A 6,895-nucleotide genomic window follows, 5' to 3' on the forward strand; every position below is an offset into this window, starting at 1 on the left:
CATATAGTCCTGGCAGAGGGACCTCTGATGCCAAATGTAATGCTCCATAGCACTTAATTCATAGGCTTAATCTGTGAAATTAGGAGGTTAAACCTCTTAAATCCCTTTTCAAACTTTAAAGCATTTGATTCTAAGAAGATATTTTGATAGGAATTAAAGCTTTAAATGAGGAAAGGTACTGGTTCCGTACAAAGCCATCCCAGAGTTCCTTAAAACTAAATCACATCGCAATGAATGCCTACTCACTTAAAATCAGCCATATCAAGCACATTTTCTAGTAAACTTTGAGTTGGATGTTTTTCTTTTAAAGCTTAAAAGAGCCTAATGGGAGTGGGGAGGAGGGTATTGGAAGAGAAAGCATTTAGTGTTTTCAGATTGTCAGTTTTTTAGCACCATCTAGTGGAAGTTTTATCCAACTGGGTTACAAGAAGGCCACTAAACACCCAGCCTGCAGTATGGAAAGGTTAAAAATCTATAGAAGACAAATTAGAAGACAGTCTAATTAGGATGAATTGGCAAGTGAATATTTTCAAAAGATGATGTTATATATGGTATAAACTTTGAAAAGCAACCTTGGTAGAGGTGGCATTTTTAGATGTCAATTGAAAAGGTGTTTTAAGAGCTCTGCTTACGTTCGTAATTGTTGACCTTAAAAGAAATGGGTACCTTCTTAAGAGATGGACATCTCATGGGGACATGCAGGATCCTATGTTCTCAAAAACATTCCAGAAGGGTTGAATGTAATATGAATAGTATTAAATAAAATTATAAGTCAATTAAGATGATTTGAGTTTTTTTTACTTTTCACTAAAAGTCACTGAAAAATATAACACAGCAAAGAATAGGGACAATGTAGTTTTTAAATCATGATGACTAAAACAGAATTAATTTAGACTGAAAGAATTTCCAAGGGTATGAATAGGTAACATTTCAGAATTGTGTTTAATGAAAGTAACCATCAGAACAAAATACAGGAACATGGATTTAGAGTTGGAAGGGATCCTAGACCTCACACTCCATTATGATGGTGCATTTATCTATAAAGAGAAGTGATAGAGTAAAGGTACAAAATGAGACATACATTTTCAGATGTGGCCAATGCATTGATTTGCTTAACCATACTTATTACAAGGGAAAGGTCAGAATTTCACATGCAGGGGTTTTGTTTTTGTTCGTTTTGTATTGGAATATTTGTATTAGTGATTGATAAGTTTATACATTTAAAAATTATTTCATTCAAATACCTCATTTTATAGATGAAGAAGTTAAAGTCCATATAGTCAACCAGGCAAGAAATGGCAAATGCAGAATTCAAACCCAAGTTCTTTTGACTACAAACCCAGCATTTTTTTTTCAGCTGCCTCCCCACCAAATGCTATCAAAATAATTTCTTAAATAGATAAGTGGTCAAAAGATACAACAGGTAGTTCTCAAATGAAAACATGCAAGCTAAAACATGTAAACTGAAACAACTCCAAGGTAAGTCCTATCTCACGCACACATCAGATTGCCAAAAATGACACGAGACAAATAGTTTTTGGAGGAGTTATGGGAGAATAGGCATACTTACTGTACTGTGGGTTGAACTGTGAATTTCAATTTGGAACGATACCCTTAAAGTTGCTAAACTGTACATATCCTCTTACCTGGTGATATTATAAGGTGTGTACTCCATTGAGGTCAAGGACAGAGGGAAAAGAGCCAACCATATGCATATAAAATGCTTACAAGTGTAATACAGCAGTCTCTCATGCTATCCTTTGGGTAAATCCAGTTAGGTGAATTTATTGCTGCTTGACATGAAGATTGATGATTAATGGGTCAATGTCAATTGGGAATAAGTTCACCCAATTATAAGTCCCCATAACTGTACACTGCTGAATTTCTTTTTGGACTGGATCTCTGATTTGTGATTCATTGCTCTAGGGCAGTGATGTCAAACTTAAATAGAAATTGATCCCTATGGGGATATACTGATTTAGAAAACTAAAAATTAGCATGTTTTATTGTATTTTTATTTTGTTAAATATTTCCCAATTACATTTTTATTTTCTTTGAGCTGCATTCAGGAATATTATGGGTCGAATGCAGCCCTGGGGCATATTTGACATGTTTGCACTATCCCATGCTGCTTTCCACATTGCTAAAATTAGAACGTGGTTAAAAAAAATATCACTGCAGCTTTAGACTTTTTCTTTAGCTGTTTAGAAAGAGCAAGCACTTTGCCTTGTCACATACAAATAATAAAAGCATATATAGATGTGTGTGTGTACTTGTACATAGATCTCTTTGATAGTTTAATTCATGAAGCCTATGGACCCCCTCTTTTAAATGTACAAAACTAAATACATAGGTATACAAAGGAGACCAATTATACTGAAATACAGTTTAAAATATAAAAAAAAAAAACCAATCCTCACATTCCAGGTTAAGAGCTATAGGCCTAAGCAAATCTCTCTTCCTAGCTTACTTATTTCTGTGAAGGGTATCACTATTCTTCCATTCCCTCAGATTCAAAACCTAGATGTCTACAGTCTCTCACTTTCTCTCATTCTGATAGCCAATCAGTTGCCAGGTGTTGATTCTACCCCCACAACATCTCTTGCATTTGTTCCCTTCTGATCATTCATATGGCCATCATCCTAGTTCTGGCCCTCATATCTCACTTGGACTATTGCAATAGCCATGTAATTGGTCTCCCTCATGTTAGCCTACCCCTCTCCAGTTCATCCTCCAGACAGTTGCTAAGGTGATATTCCTAAAGCAAAACTCTGCCTGATCATATCACTTTTCTACTCAAGAAGTTTCCATGGATTCTAATTGCCTCTGGAATGAAATATGCTCTCTCTTTTTTTTTTGTCTTTTTGGAGGGGGGAAGGCAGGGCAGTTGGGGTTAAGTGACTTGCCCAAGGTCACACAGTTAGTAAGTGTTAAGTGTCTGAGGCCAAATTTGAACTTAGATCCTCCTGACTCCTAGGCCAGTGCTCTGTGCCACCTAGCTGCCCTCCCCACCAATATGCTCTCTTCTATTTGCCAAATATTTAAAGTCCTTCACAATATATCTCTAACTTGATTATACATTCTTGTCCTTCACACGTTCTAAGTTCTTTCTGTTTCCTTAACATAACATTATATCTCCCATTTCTATACTTTGAGAGCCCTCTTTCCACATTTTTGCTTCTTGAAACCCCTAGCTCCCTTCAAAGCTCATCTCAAATGCCTCTTCCTACAAGCAGCCTTTCTTGATTTCCCCAGTTACTAGTGCTTTTCCCATCCCCATGCCACAAACTATTTTGTATTTCTCTCTCTTATTTGTGTCTCTCTCTTTGTACGTGTCTGTGTATATGTAGTTTCCTACAGTCAGATATAAAATTCTTGAGGGCTAGGATTATTTTGCTTTTGTCTTTGTATTACCAATACTTGGCACATAATAAATGTTTTATCAAATTGGATTATATATTGCTTTTACATATATCATCCGATCTGAGTAATTTAGTAACCGTTTGAGGTATGTATGACTGCTGGCATATATATATTATCCCCATTTTACACAATGGAGGAGGAGAAGGAGAAGAGGAAGAAGACTACAACAATGTGACCATAGAACAGATTGATGTATTTAAACAGGCCTCTTTGATCATAGAAGTGGGAAAAGGACCCGTATATACAAAAACATTTATAGCAGCTCTTTTTGTGGTGGCAAAGAATTGGAAATCAAGGGGATGCCCATCAATTGGGGAATGGCTAAACAAGTTGTGGTATATGAAAGGAATGGAATACTATTGTGCTATAAGAAATGAGGAGCAGACAGACTTCATAATAACCTGGAGAGATTTATAGAAACTGATGCTGAGTGAGGAGAGAAGAACCAGGAGAACTTTGTACACAATTACAGACACATCGTATGTGTGACAACTAACTTTGACAGACTCGGCTCCTCTCAGCAATGCTAGGTTAAAAGACAACTACAAAAGACTCATAATGGGAAGGGATATCCACATCCAGAGAAAGAACTACAGAGTCTGAAGGCAGAGTGAAGCAAACTATTTGCTCTCTCTTTTGTGTTTTGTTTTGTCTCTTCTTTCTCATTGTTCACTCCATTGGTTATAATCCTTCTAATGTTTAATGTGAAGGTATTTGTAGAGCCTGTATTTGATTGCATGCTGCTATGGAGGGGTGGGGGGAGAAGAAGGAGGGAAGAGAAAATTTGAAACTCAAGGGGTTATGAAACTGAATGTTGTAAACTAAAAGTAAATAAATATTTTTTTTTCTTTTTGGACGGCAATTGGGGTTAAGTGACTTGCCCAAAGTCACATAGCTAGTGTGTTAAGTGTCTGAGGCTGGATTTGAACTCAGATCCTCCTGACTCCAGGGCCAGTGCTCTATTTACTGTGCCACCTAGCTGCCCCAACAAATAAATTTTTTAAAAAACAGGCCTCTTCCCTGAAGGCAAATAGGTGGAAGACTATTAGAACATAATATTTATATATATTGTCATATATTTTCACAGTTTGGGATGTTTCTTCTTAATTGATTTTCTTGGTCATGGAAAGGCTTCATGGAGACAGAGGGGTTTAGCCTCAGTATTGAAGGAATCAGGGGATTTCAAGAGGCAGAAATGAAAAGAAAGTGCATTCAAGGCATGGAAGACAACTAGCACAAAGGCATGAAGACCCATATGTGGAGAAGAAGAAGAAAGCTAATATGGCTACCCCAGAGAGTGTGGGTAGGAGTGAAGATGATAATGAAACCTGGAAGAGCTGATTAATTTGCCAGTGAGGTAATATAAAGAGAGACTAGAAGGGGGTCCAGGGCAGAGCCTTAATTAGAGGGTGTGACATGGATGATGATCCAATAAAGGAGGCTGAGGGAGAATCAGATAGGTAGGAAGAGAACCAAGGGATAGTGTTATGAAAATCTAGAGAGGGGAAAGTATCCAGGAAGAGAAAGTGGTCAATTGCATCAAGTACGACAGAGAGGACAAGACAAATAAGGACTGAGAAAAGAGTAATTATAACGTTTGTCAAGCAAGAGATCCTTGGTAACTTTGGAGAGAACAATTTCAGTTGAATGATGAGGTCAGAAGCCAGATTAAAAAGGGTCAAGAATTGAGAAAAGAGGAAGCAAAGGGAAGGAATGAAGGTAGACAGCTTTTTTATGGGGGAGTTTGGCTGAAAATGGGAGAAAAAACAGACTAATATCTAGAGGGACTAAGGTTTAGTGAAGGTTTTTTAAATGGTGGGAGAGACTTGGGCATCATCCTCTGCCTTGGGACTTAGATTCAGACTGATATTAACTAAAGTGGGCACTAATACTCTGAACACAGCTGCTAGTTTTCCTTGATAATAATAGTTTCAAAATTCTCCAGTGATGTGATTGATGATCTTATTTTGGGGAAGTTGTCAAGATGTTATAAAAGAAACACTGCATGGGGAGGCAACCTGTGACACTGAAAAAAAAGGGAGAAATAAGTATGAAAAGTAGGTTAAATAAAAACCAGTTTCAGTAATGCTGCTAAGAAGAAATGGCAGCAGGAGCTGGCTAAAAAATAATGTGGTGTAAACTTTAGTTGTGAATTTTCAGAGGTTGGTAGGAGGGTAGAGCTCAAGTTACTGAGCATTCGCTCTCTATACATGTCTGTCTCTTTCTGAGTTCAATCTTTTTATTCCTCTTGGCTTGAGTACTTGCCTACTCTACCATCAAGCCTGCTGTTGAACTTTCAGTGTGAATACCTTAGAACTTGGACAAATACTACAAAATCAGTGTTTGATTTATTATTTTATTGATTGTCTTCACTTAAAGTGAACGATAATGTGTGTGTGTGTGTGTGTAGTATTTTTGGAAGGGGAAAGGCAAGGAAATTGGGGTTAAGTGACTTACCCAAGGTCACACAGCTCGTAAGTGTTGTGTCTGAGGTCAGATTTGAACTCAGGTTCTTCTGACTCCAGGGCCAGTGCTCTATTCACTAGAATAAAAAAAAAAATTTTTTTTTAAGTAACTGGGGTTAAGTGACTTGCCCAGTATCACAAAACTAGGATCAAGTGTCTAAGGTCAAATTTGAACTCAGGTCCTTTTGACTCCAAGGCCAGAGCTCTATCCAGTGCACCACCTAGCTGCCCCTGATAAAATGTTAATAATGCAGATGAATGATCCAATCATTCTGGAGAGCAATTTGGAACTATGCCCAAAGGTCTATAAAAATGTGTACACCCTTTGACCCAGCAATATTGCTTCTAGGGCTGTATCCCAAAAAGATCATACAAAATGGGAAAAAGACCCATGTGTACAAAAATATTTAGAGCAGCTCTTTTTGTGGTGACCAAGAACTGGAAATTGAGGGGATGCCAATCAAATGGGGAATGGCTGCACAAGCTGTGGTACATGAATGTAATGGAATACTACTGTGCTATAAGAAATGATGAATAGGTAGACTTCAGAAAATCCTGGGAAGACTTATATAAACTGATGCTGACTGAGGAGCAGAACCAGGAGAACATTGCACACAGAAACAGCCACAGTGTGTGATGACTGCTTGTATCAGCAATGCCATATTCACAATGCCTATAGAGATTACAAATATGCTGATATAATTATCCATCACAAAATACGTCAGGTTTGCCATTTGGGGAAATAAACTAGAAAATTTATTAAGATACCAAAAGACTGAGTCCCAAAACCAGAAAGTGAAAGCCATCAGAGTAGTTATGACATTGGCACAGGTAGATAAAGTAGAAAGCACCCACATTTTCAAGCCTTTAAAACAGAACAGGCTACCTCAGGCAAAGGTCCTCCTCTCCCCACTCACAGCAACCACCCAGCGTCCTGGAAGCACTCTCCCAGCAGCTCCGGCCCCTGGCAGTCCTCAGCAGGAGTCCTAACTCAAAAAAAAAAAAAA

At 37.8% G+C, this 6,895-nt stretch overlaps 1 long non-coding RNA gene across 1 annotated transcript; it reads right to left on the reverse strand.

Annotated features, from left to right (window-relative positions):
* Nucleotides 1–646: 646 nt before the first annotated feature.
* Nucleotides 647–6,895, reverse strand: LOC138145378 (uncharacterized). The gene is made up of 2 exons (XR_011164219.1): nucleotides 5,881–6,895; nucleotides 647–1,037 (listed from the first exon to the last, which is right to left on the reverse strand). It is a non-coding gene; the product is annotated as an uncharacterized lncRNA (long non-coding RNA).

The sequence above is a fragment of the Petaurus breviceps genome, unplaced genomic scaffold (genome assembly GCF_028583685.1).
Source record: "Petaurus breviceps papuanus isolate PSGF00001 unplaced genomic scaffold, PetGlider_PUasm1.0 90734, whole genome shotgun sequence".
NCBI classification, from domain to species: Eukaryota; Metazoa; Chordata; class Mammalia; order Diprotodontia; family Petauridae; genus Petaurus; species Petaurus breviceps.